This window comes from Cricetulus griseus, chromosome 3 (assembly GCF_003668045.3).
Source record: "Cricetulus griseus strain 17A/GY chromosome 3, alternate assembly CriGri-PICRH-1.0, whole genome shotgun sequence".
Classification (NCBI taxonomy): Eukaryota; Metazoa; Chordata; class Mammalia; order Rodentia; family Cricetidae; genus Cricetulus; species Cricetulus griseus.
This window is the reverse complement of record NC_048596.1, coordinates 40629366-40646273: the sequence shown is the minus strand read 5'-3', so window position 1 is coordinate 40646273 and position 16908 is coordinate 40629366.

Here is a 16908-nt window from a genome sequence, read left to right as displayed (position 1 = left end):
ACAACCAGAAGGAAGCTTGGAAAGGTCCCCATAAGTGGAGCCAGTGAGAGGTATGTTATCTGGAGAAAAGAATTAGGAGGGAGAGGAGAGGTTTAACTAACCACAGAGTCAAGAAGGAAGCTGAAAGATGAAATCAGGTTTAATTAGCTGGTGATAAACAGGCAAAGTTGAGAAGTTCAGAGCAGGACCCAGGAAGGGTGGCAGGAAGAGCAGAGCCAAGATGTCTGTTTGCTTTGAATTTCAGAGTCACTCTACAAAGTCCCATGAATTGTAGGTTTTGGAAATTATCTTCCTATGGTCTCTGCAAGTGCAGGAGAAGGAAGATGGGTACATGATTTCATCTTTCAACTCATATACCAAAGGTGTAGCCCATAATGGAACAATGACCAGAGAAGGGGGCTTGAGATAAGAGAGAGCATCTCACAGTACATACTCCAGCCAGTTAAAATAGTGAAACTGACAATATAGGTGAAACACCAAATGCTACAAAGTTATCCAGAAAATGGTATCTTTGTTTTTGGAGAACATTCTGCTTTGAGGGCTTAGTTGAAAGGAGGCTTTACAAAAAATTATATTTGAAATATATTGATAGTGAGGTTACTAAACAAGAATACGAATGAAAAACAAAGCACTTGAAAGGGTTAAGAGGGTTAAAATAACTTCAGGATTAATAAATGAGATGAGTAGTACGGGATTGGTCAATAAAAGGACTCTTTGTGAAGTGGAACCTCAGAATGGTCCCTCAGTCTTCAATCTATCTCTCTTACATTTCTCTGCCCCCTGGAGATTGAACCATGACATATTTTACATGTTTGGTCTTTCTGTTCCCAGTTGCCATTTCCTCATTTGGTAAGATTCCCATGAAATATTTCCTAGATTATGTCACTAGTTTTCTGTTTTCATTATGATGTTATTTGGGAATTATGAATGATAGCAGAAATGCAGTTTAAATGACTTACTATTTGGAGTTTATGTTTTATGTTGGCAAAATGCATGATGGTATGTGACTGTTTTCATTGAAGTCCTGTGACATTTGGGGTAAGTTTCTACTACTCTTTATAACTCCTTTTCATTTCCATATGGCTACAGTATCTTCAATCATTGCCTCTGTATTTAAAACAGAAAAAAATGAAAGATACATATGTACTGTTCTATATTTCAAGAAGTGATTCTTAGAATCACTCATATGCTCCTGCTTAACCATCACTTTGTCTCAGATGAGAGTCTTAGCTTGCCATACCACTACTGCAAAAAGAAGGCCCAAGGGGTAAGAATGATGGATGTGTTTATAGTGTCAATAGATAATGCTCACATCATGCATTATGTCTGTAGATCCTGTCTCCATAGTCCACTCTGATTATTTAGTTATCTTCCAGTGTAAACACCCAATGACACAGCAGTGTTAACTTTGCACATCAGCCATTCAGTATCATTGGCAACTCTTACCTGACTTTCCCGAGACAGTAGACAACACCAAATTTTAGATGTCCTATTATGTCTGCTTTGATTCCATCTTCTTGTTAGTCAATGTGTAATGTAGAATTTTGTCCCCAAATTTTTGGTTTAAAAGTATAATATCTTAACTGGCCCATGGCGATGCATGCCTTTAATCTCAACACTCAGGAGGCTGAGGCAGGTGGATATCTATGAGTTCAAGTTTAGTATGGTCAACAGAGTGAGTTCCAGGACAGCCAAGGCTACACAGAGAAACTCTGTGTCAAAAAACAAACAAATTGTTAAACAGAAACAACAAAAAGTGTGGTATTTTTAATATTTTCTGTTCTTTTCAACTAGCATGTCCTTTTCAATCTACATTGTATACTCAAATATGCCCATTTAACTTTTAAAACTTATTTGCTTCTATAAACTTGATTGTGCTTGTTCCCATTCTTTCATTCTTGATTTTGGAGTGGATACTCTGGTGTCTCCCTCAGATCTCCCTCTTCATGGTCCATATGTGCATCTCATCACCTACTGGGAATTTTTTCTGCTGACCACTCTCAAATGTGCATCCTGGAAATGAATTAGACAAAGTTCCTTCTGTTTCAATTTTGTGGAAAAATCGAGAAAGTATTGGCATGAACTCGTTTTTGAAAGTCAGAATTCTGTGCTGAAACCTTCTAGTACTGAAGTTCTTTTAGTGGTATGTTTTTTATTACTGCTTCTATTTTAGTAGGAGTTATAGGTCTGTTTAAATTGCTTTCCTGGTATTGATTTAACATTGGTAAGTGGTATCTATTTAGAACATTATCTACTTCTTTTAGATTTTAAAATTTGACAGAACATAGATTTTTAAATTTTTTTATTCATTTTACATTTCAACCAAAGTACCCTCCCACTTCTCCCTCTCCCTCCACCTCCCCCAACACAACCTCCCATGCATTTCTCAGAAAGTGTAAGGTCTCCCATGATGAGTCAACAAAACCTGGCACATTCAGATATTAAAATGGCCACAGCAGTTTATTTCTTTGGTTCATGTGTTTGGAATATCGGTTTTTTTTAATCCTTTTATCCTGAGGTAATGTCTTTCCTTGAAATTAAGGTGTATTTCATGGATGCAGACAGCAATAGGATGGGTCCTGTTTATGTGTGTTTGGCATCAGGGAAGCTTTGGGATTACTTAGAGAAAGTGAACATGTGGTCAAATCATTTCCCCAAATATTTTCTTTCATTAATTGCAAAGAGAAAATGTTTTTATAGTTCAATCTTACATATGTGGTTTATAAATATTTTAGAGGTAAGTAACCTAGAATTTCCTTCTTTTCTTTTTTGAACTTTAAAAATTATAATGTTTAAATAACTGTTATTTTCTTAGATTAAATAAAAGTTATTCTGCTTTCTAAAGATAGTTTTCATGATTAATTGCCCATTGGAATAATTGCTGTGTTTATGCTAAGAGATCTAGATTTGATTTCAGCATAAAGCGAATCTATTCAGGGGGAGGGAAGCCATTTGAAGAATGTATCTAGGTATTCGATTCTAAAAAGGTCTCACCCATTATCAGAAGATTGCTTTCTGGGGGGTTATTTGCTGTTCTAATTCTTCCAAAAGAAGAACTGAGTTCTGTTTTTAACAATAGCATTTATTCTTTAGATTGATGTTCTTAATCATGGGAATGGCATTTTTTAAAACAAAACTGTTTTAAAAAATTCGACAAATTGATATTTTTGCTAGCACATGCAAGCTTTGAAGTAAGCAAGAGTGCATTTGCTTACTGCTAAAGAGGATCACCATGCTAAGTTTCTGAAACAGCCAAATTCAGTGCCTTGGTGTCTGGTAGGTGGCCATGCTTCCATGGTGAGATATTTGGTAAAATGAAGAGTGAATGGAAGTCAACAAAAACATTGTACAATTTTGATTTCCTTGCCTAAATTCAGATATCCATAACAGTGCATGTTTTTGTTTGGGGCTTAGATTCAATTCCATCGGTTCACTTGTCTGTTTTTATGCAAATACCTTGAGGTTTTTATTACTATATCTCTGTAGTAGAGATTGAAATCAGGGATGATCACACTTCTGGAAGTTCTTTTATTGTACACCATTGTTTTAACTCTCCTGAGTTTTGTTTTGTTTTGTTTTTTCCATATGAAATTGAGTATATTTTTCTTTAACTTGGTTATTTTGGTTAGGGATTTTCAAATCTTATTTATTTTCAATGAAGTGACTATCGAATTGTTTCAATATGTTGTTCTTTTAGTCCCCATTTAATTGTCTTCTCCTCTTATCTTTAATAATTCTTATTGTCTATTTTAGGGTTTAGATTTTTTTGACTCATTAGGATCTTTAGGTGTACCATTAGGTTAAAGAAATTTATCTCTATATTTTTTAACATGAATACTCATAGCTCTAAACTTTCCTCTTAAAATGATTAATTTCTTTCCAAAGATTCTGGCAAGCTGTGATTTAATTTCATTTGACTGTGGGAACTTTTACTTTTCCGATTTCTTGGATGACCCACTGGTAATTCAAGCATGGTACATTTATTTGTGTAATTTGTATAGTTTTTTGAATTATTAGATATGGAAAATTATTTTGATTATTTTTATTTAGAAAACTTTGTTTCTTCTTTTAAATGTTTTCATGTTTCTTGTTTTTCTGTGTTTACCCTATACTCATCTGCTGGTTCAGATAACCCTTCTGCAGTTTTGGGACATACTTTCTTAATGAACATGTTATTCTTTAAGGCTTATTACTTAGTACCACTCAGTTGGAGGAAAAAATTCTTGTAGCTCCTATAGCATCAAACATAAAGAGTTAAGAAACTCACTTAAAGTCAATTATAAGCCACTAAATCTTTGCCATGAGCATGGATCTGAACATTGCAAAATCACTGAAGACTGTCATGTAGGTCAAAATGATTTTGGGCAGAGTTAGAACAGTAACCAGATGAGAAATGTCTAGGGGGACAAAGGTGGAAAAAAAGGGGAAGGAAGAAGAAAATGAGAGGAGAAGAAAGCTACCTGGAAGAAGACAATAGTCAGTGACTAGATGATGAGAAGAAAGGAAACACTGGCAAATATTGAAAAGGATTTTTAAAGTGCATATATTTAATAAGTGGAATCAACAATAAGAAAAACAAGTATTTTAAAATTCAATATGATAAAACCAAGATACTATAAAAATAGGGAAACAGAGGGATAAGAAAGAAAGAAAGAAAGAAAGAAAGAAAGAAAGAAAGAAAGAAAGAGTAAAAATGGAAGAAAGGAAGAAAACAGGGAAAGTAAGAAAACAATATTCCTTCTAATGGAAGAATCAAATAAATAAAATTAGATTAATATAAATGCAAAAATTATTACCAAAACCAATAAAAATATTTAAAACTATTCAGAGTAAAAATCTTGCTTAAACACATCATAAACAAGAGAGAAAGGGAAGGAATCATATGGGAAAACTAGTCTTCAAAAGACTAGATGTTAGAGGGGCTTCTTTCTGGGCCCTGGGATATTGTAGAGAGCTAGTCATATTCTTTAATGAGAGGGCCAATTAAATGGTGGCCTCCTGTATTTCCTCTGGTTTCAGCTGTGGCTAAATCTGTTTATTTATGTCCAGGAGAGCTTTCTTTGCAGAGGCCATTGCCCTTCTTTGGGAACAGGGGCCTTTGATGGCCACATTTAGCTTTACATTCTTATAGGCTTGGCACATGCAACCTACTTAGATTCCCCAGGCAGTAAGTCAGTGATGTTGTATATTAGTATATTGGGGGAGGGAGGACAGAACAACTACTTTCAAGACCTAAATCACCATATTGGAGGGATACATTTGTGAATACCAAGTATGCCTTTGGAATTTAGAATTCTATGGTTCAACTTAAGTACATGATGGATGACTACTTGATTCAAGAATTTGGTATGCCTGTTAGCTTCAGGCTTAGCTTTATCAAACTGCAGCATAATTATCAGTTGGGATCTGTTATAATCAGGGAAAGCAGGGTTGTCTCTCTTTGTGTACTTCCATACCTACAGCCCACACACTTGGCCCATCACTGGAAGGCTCTCCTGTTCTTCACAAATGCCATCCTGGGCCTTCCCTCATCCAAGGCTGAGGTACCCAGACTAGTATGTTCTTTGACCCCAGGCTCTAGGGCAGCTTGGTTTGTGACAACAGAATGTCTCTCTAGATGATGCTTGATTGCCACCCTCTTGGTCAGAAGGTGACTCAATGAGGGTTCTGTGGTTAACGTATCTCCCAGAGAAACCACTGTCTTGTCAAAACCCACAATTTAATTGAGGCTTTTGAGAGCTGTGACTTTTTCTGAGGACAGTCTGTCTGGTTTTCCTCTGGCTTACACTTGGGAATCTAGAGTCTGTACTGGACAAGGAACCTGCATGACTGATGCTGTATTGGGCTCCCTTCTATGTAGGGTGCCTCTTTGTGTCTGCTCTATCCCAGTATCTTTTTACTTCATTCTTGGGTCTATAAGTCTTCCTCTTAATTTCCCTCTTTAAATTAAATTGTATTTCTTTTTTCCAGACTCTCTGCTCCCCTAGATTTCCCAGAGGCATCCATTGGTCTACTGTTTTACCCAGAATTCCCTATAATAAGTAAAAATCAGGACACTGACATTGATGCAGTAATATGTTTATGTTGCTTGAATAAAAAGTCACATGACATTAGTTATTGCATTTCTGTCAGTCTGGAAGTGGTCTAGAGCTTTCCTTTGCTTTGAATAGTACTGCTACAGGGTACTGCTGGTGAGTTATTTGTAAAGTTCCCATCAAGGACATTTCCCCTAGTGACTTCTCATGGTTATATTCATATGATGGACATTTGTCAGGATGGTTCAATTGTTATATATGGGCCTCTATCAAAACTGTACAACTCCTTAAATACTTTGAATTTTGAGTTAGAATCTAAATAATGTATTCTTCATTTTTTTTATATGAAGAAAACAAATAATTATTGAAATTTTCATAAAATATATTTAGTTAATGATGGTCCCTTTTAAAATATTTATTCCAGTTTCTACCTCATAAGATGTCAGAACAAAGAGCCCAATGGCCACACAGACTAGGTCTACCTTAGGAGGTATACAATCTATACAGGAGACAGGATTCACAACTGTGAGTTAGTGGAACATCTTAAGGACATACAGTTTTGCTTTTTGTGTCTATTTAAAGTTTTCTCATTTTGTTACTTAAAAATTCCTATTAAATTTATTTAGTGTGTGTGTGTGTGTGTTCATGTGTGTGTGTGTGTGTGTGTGTGTGTGTGTGTGTGTGTGTGTGTTCATGTGTGTGTGTATGCACGTACGTGCATGTGCTTTTGCCACTATATTCATGTGCCTTGATGTAACCCTGTGGTGGTCAGAAGACAAAATGCTGGAGTCTCTTCTTTCATGCCATCATGTGGGTCTCAGGCACCAAGTTCAGGTTTTATTGCTTAGCAGCAAGCACCTTTACCTGCTGAGTCATCTTACCATCATTTATTTGCTTATTTTCTTTCCTTTTCCTTTTTTTAAAACTTATTTTAAAAGTTTTACTTTAATTTTGGCATATGAAGATGTCACTTTTTCTACAGTGTTATTTCAGTTGACATAAGCCACTTTCTAAAGACTATAATGCCAATGTTTCAATAAAATTCAATTCGGGGAAAGTTTTGCAAAGGTGGTGACTTCCATACAATACCATACTATTGGACTTGTTACAAGATTCGCTAGGTTATCAGAATAGAGTTAAAATTTTAATATATCAGTCACAATTAGTAAGAAAAACTATACAAATAGTATACATATTTTCCAAGTATCATACAGTTCAGCTTAATATTTTGGCTTGTTGTTGTTTTTAGTTCTGTTTTTGAGACAGAGTTTTACTATCTAGTTCAGACAGGCACCAAAGTAGAGACCCTCTGCCTTTTAAGTACTGGGTAGTATTGTTTAGGGATATCTTTTCAATCTTACTATGTAAATTAAAATATAAGATATCAATCAATTTATCTTATAAGCTATTACTGGTATCTTTCCATGAGTTCCCTTAAATGAAAACAAGTCATATAAGTGCTATAAGAAATATATATTTATATGGAACCTCCTTTACTCAAAATTTTACGTTTGTGTATATTTTCAAAATTACCATTGACATGATTTTGATGGGTAAATGCGAGACCGCCCTCAATTTATGTATGATCTCTCAATGCAATATGGGGTTCCATTGCAAAGTATAAGTAATGCCATGAGCCACTTCCATCAACTCAAGAGTGAAAGAAAGTTGCATACCCCAGATATTACACATACACATGCTAAGCATTAAGTCCCAGAAAACCCATGGACATTTCAGAAATGAAGATTGAGAAGTAATGATATTGTAGTCTCCTGCTTTCAAATACAGAGTTTGCTCACTAGTGGCCATGACCAGTGCTTTTAAAATGAACTAAAACAAAATGAAAAGTATCTTAGGTTATCATATGTGGTAATGTGTGTGTTTGTGCAAAGCAGGCTATACATGCATATATTAAGTTTGGGTTAAAAATTACTTTAGACTAGTGAAGTGTAACTTGGTGTATATCCTAGCCTTGTTTTTAGTAGCTGAGTTTCAGCCAATCCCAAGTGGTCAATTATTCAAATTGTATTCAAGTAAAACAGACCAAAGCCTTAATTCAGGCTTCGTCTCTTCTGTTTTCTGTATTACACTTTCTTTCCTTTCACTGGATATAAATACAATCTGTCCAGATGGTGGAGTGGACCATTTGGAACGACTTTGGGGATAACTGCTTGAATCTGCAATTACAAATATAGCCAACCAAGAAGTAAACACATAGGTTTGTTATAATTTCTCCTTTAATCAGTGTGGCTTAAAAAACATCAACAGGGACTGAAAGGATGGTGCAGCAGTTAAGCAACACTATTGCTCTTGTGGATGACCTGATTTGGTTCCCAGCATCCATATGGTAGCTCAAAATTGCCTAAAACTCCAATGGAAGAAGGACCAGATTCCCTTTATTGGCTCAGCAGGTACCTGACATGCATCTTGTACACTTAAACACATGTTGGCAAACATACAAAAATAAATATTTTAAAGGTTAAACAAAGAATCTGAAAATATACTGTTACCTACGCATATAGCATGGTGAAGATAAATAACTTAATTATTGTGATATGATTAAGAAAACCTGAACACGTTAGTTGGGGGGCAGGGGAGGAGGGGATGGAGAGGGAGCTGGGATTGACATGTAAAATAATTTTCTTGCTAATAAAAAAGAAACTGAGAAAAATAAACAAGATTATATATATATATATATATATATATAAATACATACATATATATATCATATATTTAACATAATTGACCATACATTTGTAACAATAAACCAAAATCCACATCAATGCAATGTAAAAAAAAAAGAAAAAAGAAAAAAGAAAAACTGAACAGTGCTGCTATAATCTTTTTAGTTTTCTTCTGCTTTTAGCTGTCATTTCCCACATATGAAAGTGTGACATATCTCATTCTTTATGTTATTTTCAGGTTTACTTTGGCCATGTCTGTTCCATCTTTCCAGCAATACACACACTGGTAAAGGCTTTGCTAGAGCTAGCTTCTCCCATCTGTACTTTCCTCATGAATTCTATAGCAGTTCCCAACAACACTCTCGTCTTGGTATAAATACCAAAGCTCTTCCTATTGTTGGAAATGATCTTAAGTCTTTTCTTGCCTGGAGAAGTTTATACTTGATGCGCTCATCCTTCTATATAGTCTCAGCCCTGTCACAGAGGCTCTGCCATTATCTGTGACATGAATCAAGGACATGCCCACAAGAGTGCTTTACAGTGTGCAATGACTGCTCTAGATCCCGGTCTTTAACACATTGTTTAATCAGCTTCTCATACAACTGATACAATCCTTATTGAAATGGTGTAATTCATATTCTAGGAATGACAGAGAACCTCCTATTTGTATATTTGACAATGTGGGTAGCTTCCAGTTAAATCTGGTAAGTACTGCTGCTTTAATTGGCCCATATATTTTAATCAGTGTCCTGTATTTAGGCATAATAAATTCTCGGGTAAGAATGAAACTTGTCAGAAAGATGATCAGATCTAGAAAGTTCAGGCATACAGCTGACTGAATCTTTGCCAGCTTATTTATATAAAATGGTGTGTAAATATTTTCTGTCTGCATTGTCTACCCACTGCATTGTGAGTTCCCAGGATCTTCATGCCATGTTTATTATTCAAGTTTTAATTTCTATGTGTGGAATAAAGATATGAATTGGCCAGAAAGCCTAAGGCAGTTCTCTCTTACTTTGTATTTGGTTTTGATTGATACATGGTTCCCTTTTCTCTCCCATTTTTAGCAACCACACTACTCTATTATCGACTACAAGATCAATGGGTTTGGATTCCACATGTGAGCCAGGGCATGCCCAATTTGTCTTTCTCTCTGCATGACTTACTTCATTTAGGGCAAAGTGCTACACAACTTCTTTGTAAGGCTGTAGAGTGTTTTGCTGTGTATACACACCACATTCTCTTTGTTCACTCAGCCACTCATGGACATTTATGTTGATTCCATGTTTTGGCTCCTGTAAATAGTGCTGAACTAAACACAGAATGCAGATGTTCTCTAACATCCGCTTCCCTTTGGGGAACAGTAGTATTGCTGGACTATGGCATAGTTCAACCTTTTTGAGGAACCTCCTTACTGTTTTCACAATGGGCTACTCATTCTTATTCTGGCCAACAGTGGATGAGTTCTCCTTTCTCTTCATTTTCACTAGTGTTTGTTACTTTTTACTTTATGGCAATCGATATCCTATTTCATATGAGGTGATATAGCAATACAGTTTTGATTTTAATATTCTGATGGTTAGTTAGAGTTAAAAGTTTTTTCTAAATATCTGTGTGATCGCTCTCTTCCCCCCCTCCTCTCTCTCTCTCTCTCTTTGTGTGTGTGTGTGTGTGTGTGTGTGTGTGTGTGTGTGTGTGTGTGTGTGACAGAAATGTCCAAGGAAACTGAATAAGATCCAAATAAATAGCTAGGTTTCCTTTGTTCAAAGACTGGAATAACTGATGCTGTTAAAATGTGAATAGACATTAGTATCTTGTGGGTCTGAGACTCAGTGAGAGCCTCACTGTATAAGTTCAAATGCCTGTCTTCACAGATTTGGAGAAAAGATAATCAATCCTGAGTCACATGTAGAACCATTAAATATCCCCAAATACCCAAAATGATTTCAATCAAAGGAAACAGAAGTGGAGATATCAGGGGATCTGTTAAAATAATTTACAAATGATAGTAATCAAAATAGCATGGCACCTATGGAAGAAAATATACACAGAACATAGGAAATAAAAATAAAAGGAGAGCCCAGAGCTACATGAACTTACTTACAGTCAATTGCTGTTTTACAGATTCTCCAAAATCACAAAAAGGAAGCAAGTATTTCATCAGTAAATGATGCAAAGAAACTGAATAAGTGCCTGCAGAATTGAAGATCTGAACATAAGACCTGATTCTATAAAAATACTAAGAGACGAGAAATGCTTCAGGACATTGGTACAGGCAACATCTTTAAAATGAGATCTCAACACTATAGACCACAATAGACAAATGAGATTACACGGGACTGAAAGTTTACTCAGAAAAGGACACAATAATAGAGTGAGAAGTAATACTATAGAATGTTAAGAAATATTTTCAAAACTCATATTAGACTAGATGTGAATTTATAAAAGAAAATTCAGAACAGCTCAGCAGCATGGAAAAAAGAAAAGAAAAAAACAGGACCAAATTGAATGAATAGGCAACTTTTCGGTCATCTGTAATGAGCATATCAGCAGCTTCAAGGTTCAGCTCTCTACGTTCTTCCTCATTGCCTCATTGCATTTGAAGTTTATCCTGTGAGAGATCTTACTCAAACCCAGGACTTCATCTATCAACTCTACAAAAAGAAAGGTCTTCAAGGCTGCCCTATTTCCTGAACTCTAATCTGTCTCTGAAGGTCCCTCAACTATGTGGCTCTGTCAGAAGCTTAATCTCTCATCAGCCAAAGTGTACTTTACAGCTGAATGAATGTCCATTGTGTCACTCTTCTCATCCCACACGCATAACCTTGATTCCTCAGCAGGGTTGTTTTTCTGAATATATTCAGAAATTTCAGGTCAAGGTTTCCCATTCTTCAGAGTATTGAGTGCCTCGGTTCTTAAAAACTGTTTTTCCTCCACTACTCAATGTCAAAATTTATGACCTTAATAGAAAGAAATTAATCTCTTTCCTTCAAGCCTCTTGTCTTTTTATATGCAGTAATCTATGATAGTAATGAAATTTATCAACTATCATGTTTATGCCAATTGCACTCTCTTAAGAATTTGAGCTATACCACTAAACAAAAAACAAAAATATTCCTGTATCCATTCATCTGTTATTTTATCACTTGAGTATTTCTCAAACTGCTAAATTGTTTCTGCCCCAACCACCAACTTCTTGATATATAACTTTATCATTGGTGATCCAATACTTCAGAGAGGACGTGTGCCCAGTATCTGTATAAGTACAACTTAGCTTAGATATGAAAGGCAACATTGGCCAGTCCCTGTGTAAAGGAAACCTAATAGCCAATAGAAAAAAAAACTTCCAAAATGGTGTGACTAGGATATAAAAGTATTGCAGAAATGGTATGTGAGTTGCATAGGCCAAATTTTTTGATAATCTAAATGTAGTAACAAAAAAATTCTAAAATTAGTATGACCTATATTGAATCATGAAGATATAAAAATGCTTGCATGGACTAATATCCGATCAATACATGATATGCAAAATAAAATGTCTACGAACTATTCCAGAAAAACATGGACAACTTACATTTCTCTTCCATACTCTGATCTTCTGGAATCATAAAAAAGACGTTATTGCTAAATCCAATCTTATGTTATTTTCCCCAACACACACACACTCACACATACACAAACACACACACACACACACACACACACACACACACACACACACACACACACACACACACACATTCACACATTTATGTAAGGTTCATCTCTTATGTGTAAGTTTTTTATGTAGTTTGAGTTAATTGACATATATTGTCCTACATTTATGTTCTTTTAAATTTCCATTAGCAAGATTTTGTCATTTTTAGCACACATTTTTTTCCTTTCTATTAGGTTTACTCTTATATAGGTTTTGTTGATTATGCTATTTCATACTGAATTATTTTCCTAATCTTTTTTGAGTATCTGTCAGTACACAGGAACACAGTTGATATTTCCCTGCTGACTTTTCATACTGTTGCTAACTGAATTTATGATTACTTCTAATAGTTTGGAAGTTTACTATTAGTTCTAACAGTTTAGAACCTGTACAGATATTTTCATATACACATGAATACACATTAGTAGCAGTTGATTCTTCTTCATTTAGAATTCAAAGGCTTTTCTACTTGTTTCTTACTAGAAATTTTGCTCAGACTGGACAAAAAAGTCATTCATATTTTGATCCTCATCTTAGTGGGAGAATTTTCAGTCTTTCACTAGTGAATGTGATGACAGTTACAATATTTGTGTATATGACACTTAACACATTGAATTATGTTCTTTTGTTTAGTTGGTTTGGTTTGGTTTTTCGAGACAGGGTTTCTCTGTGTAACAGTCCTCCCTGTCCTGGAACTCAGTATGTAGTCCAGGCTGGCCTGAAACTCACTGAGATCCAACTGCCTCTGTCTCTCAAGTGATAGGATTAAAGGCGTACACCACCAGCACCCAGCTGATCTTATTTTCAATGTGTTGATAGGTTTTAGCAGAAGAAAGAATTAACCATAAATGCCTTTTCCACTCTAATCGTTTTTTTCACTCTGTCAATATGGGGTATTATGTTGACTGTTTTTAATATGTTGACTGTTTCTTACAATACAGTGACAAATCCTAATTTAGAGTGGCCTATAATATTTTACTGTTCTATTTTCATTACATTACTAACTCATGGCTGAGAAGTTTGCTTTAGTATTTATCGCCGACATGGATGTACAGTTTCTTGTACTGTTTTGCCTGGTTTGGGCTCAGAACACTCCTGACCTGGTCAACCTGGTTACCAGGTGGTTTCTTTTGTTCTATTTTGTGGGATCCTGTCTCTTTACTCAGTTCTCATTCTTCAGCTCTTATTCCAAAGTCTCTTTGCCCAGGGAGATCATCACTGTCCTTTCTTCTTTAGCATGTTTTCTCAGACCCTCATTTATCAACAGCACCAGACACAGTGATACTTTCTAACTCTGTAGTTATACTGCATAATACTGGGGTGGGTAGCACATAGAAATACTGAAGGAAAGACGAGTGATTCCTGTGTCTGTCAGTGCATCCTGGGTTCCCTATGCCAGGTTCATATTTGACCCTCTGTAAATTCTAGTTGAATGAGCGGTTAGAGAAATCATCCATGGGTGATTATCTTCTATTCCTTAGCCACCAACTCCCAGGCTCTTCTTATGATTCATGACTATTAATTCTCAATTCCTCTCATCAAAAGTTGTTTTGGGTGGTGTTTTGTTCCCCCCTCTCCAGGCCACTCTTTCTCCTATGCTTAGAAAAGTTGCTGCTGCTGACTCTGTCCTTTGTACATGGCTGCCTTACAGTGAGCTCATCCCAATAGACGGATCAGATCACTCCAGTTCAAGATCTCTAGAACTGTAACAGAGCACAGTTGTTCTCATGATGGAAACCATCAACTCCTAGCTATAACAAAGCATTCGAGCAAACAAAAACAGTGACAATAAATGGGTGTTGAGGACTTGGAATTTACCTTTAGCAACATTAAGTAGATTTCAAAGAAGCTGTGTTTTTGTTCTGAATTGACTGGTATGACCAGGAAGTAGAGGCAATTCTATGACTAGGCTATTTAATCGTTATTTTCTAGGCAGTAGGAAAGATTGGAGTGCAGCCAGAACTATAATTAATGAAAAGGTATTTAGTCTTTTTTGTGGTTTGGATAATGTGCTTGCTTTTGTATGTTAGGACATGATTACAAAGCACTCTGGTTATTGTTTTGTTCCATCAAAGTCTGAGTGGCTTTGTCTGCATTTGTCTTTTCCTGAAATTATGTTCAGAAGGGGAACACTGTATCCTAGCTGCCAGTGACATGCTAGCTTTCCACAGTAGGAGGGTATTGCAAAAGCTCCTGAATTTCAGAAATAGCTTTCCTTCTTAGACTGAGTCACCTCAGTGAGGAGCAGGGTGTACAGGAGGCTTTCCACACCAAGTCTGTTTGTACCTAAGACTCATACTACCAGCCAGATTCTAGGCAGGTAGATTGTGATTCACAATAACAGACATTTAAGAAAGAACATCTTGTTTTTTATTTTTGTCCTACTTTCAAAGTCATATTATAATATTGAACTATGAAGTTAGATAAATAAAATCCCTTACTTATTAAGAAATGCATGGCACTCATTGGCCTTTACTCAATTTCATAACCACCAAAAGAATAGGAAATCACAGCAGGCTTCAAAATGTTTTCCAAAATCCATAGCCTCTCTACAGAGTTTGAATAATTTCCCCAAGATTATCTACACTTTAACAATGAAGGAAACAGACAACTGGATTTTGAGAAAGCAAATCTGCCCTGGATATGGTGTGATGTGTGCAAAAACTGCTAAGAAGGAACGAAGTGTACCCTGCAGCGTGAAGACAGTAATAGGTACAGGCTGGTTCCCTCTGTGCAGTTTGAGGTTTTATATTAAAGCAGATGGTTATTTGATAACAGGAGTTGCATGGCTAACAGGAGCAGGAAGCACTGTGACTTACCCAAATTCTTCTGGGATCAGTCAAGCCCAAACTATAGAGAGTTCCAGAAAACCATTCTGTACTTCCTTCTATGAGAGTGCTTTGATCTTATCTAAGGCGAGGCAAAGGCAGCAATTTGTCTCCAGGTCAAATCTGAACTGGAGACAAAACAATAAGCCATTGCTGACACTTTCTTGACTAAAGCAACTCAAAGTACAAGATGGTTATGAGTTTTTGTGAGGCCAATTTTACAGCTTAATTAAAGGCAAATAAACTACATGTTTGAAAACACTATCATATGTGTCATAGTCAGAGAGAGAGAGAGAGAGAGAGAGAGAGAGAGAGAGAGAGAGAGAGATTAGAAATGTGTGTTCCAGGATAGAAATTCCCCAGTCATAAAGGGACGAAGGGGCAATCTAGTCTTCCATACTTGTGTATCTGACCCTAATTCATCTCTTTTCATCATTTCCCAAAGGTTTACTGCTTTCCCATAGTTCTAGTACTTTCTTCATGTAATCAAATAACATGAAGAGAAAATAAAACTACCAGGAAGACCTATTCATCATACATAAAAATATGTTTTATGGTACCTTTAGATCTCAAGTGTGAGGAATCTCTTCTACCTGGAACTAGTCCTCAAACCCCCTTACTTCTTGCCTTCTCACACAACCATTTTCATGAATAATTTACCTCTCTCTATGTCTGTGTGTCTGTCTGTTCCCCCTCTCTCTGTCTCTCTCAAAAAGCCTCTAAGAGAGGAGACATCCCTCTTCTATTCTAACACATAGCATGACCAACCTTTCTCATTAGAAATGTATTTTGATAAATGCTTTGTATTTTTGAACCATGGTTTTGCATTTAATGTAACTTATATAAATATGTATGTATATGCAACTGTATACACATATGTGTACATTCTTTAATACCAGTTTATATTTAAATTGTTGACTTTGTTGATCTCCAACTTTATTTATTGAAAATTTTTCCTTGTTCAATTCAGGTTCACTTTCTATAAGAGTATGACATCTGAAAATGTTCAATACATGTATATATTAAAGAAATTAAATCAATAATAGACATTTTACATATTAGAAGGGCTCACTGGTGAATTCTATCAACATCATGGATTCTTTTATTGAATATTTATCAAAATACATGTCACTAGGTACTGAAATTAATGTTTTGCTAGCAATATGTTATAAACCTAAAACTGAATAACAAAATAGCTAGAATACTATGGATGTTTTAAAATCAGTAATATGCTTTAAATTACTTGCTGTTGAACTGACAGGAAAGCAGGGAAGGGAAAATCCAGTGATGATTAGAAAATATTTTAACTACAAATATAAGAGCAGAATTTGTGGATACAGTCAAGACCAGTGGGCCATGAAAGTACCTTCCCACTCTCTGTTGAAAGTTTAATTATGTGATGCAGACTCTTGATTATCATGCAGATTTTCAAAAGCATCTAGGAGAATAATGAAAGCAGCATCTCAGGATTTTATATTGAGAAGGCAGACAGCAACACACTCAGAAACCATGAAGTTACTGAACAAAAAATGTCAGTGGCAGGACTATGTTACGTTCCTGTGAATTGTCCAGAGAAGTGCCTGAGGCCCCACAAAATCTAAAGGCTTTTGATACAGCTGTTACTTATATACTAGAACTAGTAAGTCATTTCTGCTGAAGACAAC